Below are 2,377 nucleotides of genomic sequence, written 5' to 3'. Positions count from 1 at the left end.
TGTTGGAACGCCGAGCCAGGCTGAGGAGGAGCGGCTTTGTCAAGCCAGGCGTAACTAATTCTCTCGTCAGTAGACCACAGAGATTGATCACAGATTCACCAATGAGAGGACAGGTGTGGGTGTGGCTACTTTTCTCCAATCAACAGGAACTTAATGCTGATGTCAGGGGACACACATCTCTTAAAAAAAAAAAAACAACGAAACACTGCTGTCATAAAGCTCAGAGAGAGCGCAGCGGACAACTGTGGACTGATTTAATAATCCAAAATTATAATCACAACTCAAATTCCTTTCACAAATTAACAGTTGTGCACTTTGTCTTAATGATGAGCAGTGGAAGATGATTAATTGCACAAATCTGAAGTAAAGTTTATACGGCACATGGCCAAATGTGCAACAGGTGAAAAAGTAATTAAATATTAGAACATTATGCTGTTTGGTTCTTCAATAAATTGCCAATAACAATGATGACGAGGTCTATAAATTTGGAAGGTGCTCACACTCACTCAATTTTATTCTTATTTTCTTACCTCAACCAATATTTAGGCCAATATAATCGTAACATATTTTATGAAAATAATTTTGAAGGCCTAATTATGAAAAAAAAAGCCTAATAAATATTGTAAATGTTTCATGTTTTTGATTATTGTTAATGCATTTCATTTGTTTATAATTCAGGCCAATATGTACATAAGAACTGCTGCTGACTTCACAGATAAAGACAACAGAATCAACTAAGCCTGGCTGTTAGCCTGGTCTGGAGCAGGCTAGCTGCAGAGAATAAATCACCATAGTAACTTGACCAAACCGACTTGAGGCTAAATTAGGCCAGGATAAACAACATATCCCGGCTTAATCCCTTATCTAGGTTTCGAACAACAGGCCCCTGGACAGGTTATAGTGTATTGAGTGCAGTGTAGTTTAACAAGTTTTTTGTACATGACAGGTTAGCATTATGCATTACCTTGGAATGAGAGGCGTTTTTCGCCTAGTCCGCCAGCCATTAACTGGAGCTTGTCCAATTTGTTGGGGACTTTGTCCCCAGTATGATCACAAACACAACAAAAATTGTGTGTGTATATGACTTTTTGTGACGCTTTTTTCGCTGGTGGTCCAGGTGGTCTGGGAGGTCGAGGTGGAGCCCTTGCCCTGTATGGGGCAAATAGTCTTGCCACTTCAGCTTTAAAAGAGAATACAAAGGATTAGAACAGTGGCATGTGGACAACACATCAGGAAGACATTTCACTTTCTCTTTAATTATGCACATATTTTTAGCATAGGAAAATTGCTATTAAAGCAGATATCAGTGGAATGTTTTTGTTAATATAAGTCCTAAATAGTCCTATTTTCCGTCACCAATCACTTACATGAAGTATTTCAGCCTAAACACGAGTCTCTCCGTCACTCTGCTCTGCTGTAACCCGAGGAGAAAATTTTCCTTGTGGGATACAAGTGTTATCCAATGAGGGGAGAGAACGGCATGAAGGGCTGTGTGTGCAGCCAAGGGATGCGCGTGAATGTGGTGACGTAGCACGAGGACCAATTGATGCCTGACAAGGGCGGGGGCTGCTAACTCATGGTGCGTTCAAGGAAACTCGTACTTTGTGTTTTTCCTTCCTGTGAAGTCATACCAGTTCGATCTGGTACGAGTTCACGGGTCGGAAGTTACGAGTGGCCGTTATAGGGAACTTTCACAGACAACAGGACGGTAAAAACACGAGCTACGGGTTACCTGGAACGCTACCAAGTCGTAGTTGTGACTTGAAGCTGTAACTTACGGTTTCAAAAGCCTGCCTTGAACACAGCATTAGCCGAAACGGCCGTGCCGATGATATCTGCTTTAACTACTGAGCTCCGGTGGTAAGCTATTATAACAGATAGCAACCTGCATAAATACACTGCTCAAAAAAATAAAGGGAACACTTAAACAACACATCTCCGATCTCAATTAATGAAATATTGCAGTTGAAAATCATTATTCAATATATTGTAGAGTGCGTTGAGAACAAAATAACATAAAAATTATCAATGTAAATCAAAATCCGGTCCTGCTGCTGGCTTGTTGCCCTCCTATGGCCCCCTCCACGTCTCCTGGTATCTCCTCCATGCTCTGGACACTGTGCTGACAGACACAGCAAACTTTCTTGCCACAGCTCGCATTGATGTGCCATCTTGGATGAGCTGCACAACCTCAGTGACTTACTCTAGGGAACACTAGAGAACACTAACAAAATTCAAAAGTGACCAAAACATCAGCCAGAAACGACAGGAACAGAGTAATGGTTTGTGTTCACACCTGCAGAACCACTCCTTTATAGGGGTAGTCTTGCTAATTGCCTCTCATTTCTACCTGTTGTCTGTTTCATTTGCACAACAA

This window comes from Trachurus japonicus, chromosome 24 (genome assembly GCF_045865225.1).
Source record: "Trachurus japonicus isolate A0001 chromosome 24, Traja_1.0".
Taxonomy (NCBI): Eukaryota; Metazoa; Chordata; class Actinopteri; order Carangiformes; family Carangidae; genus Trachurus; species Trachurus japonicus.
Note: the sequence above shows the minus strand (reverse complement) of the source record.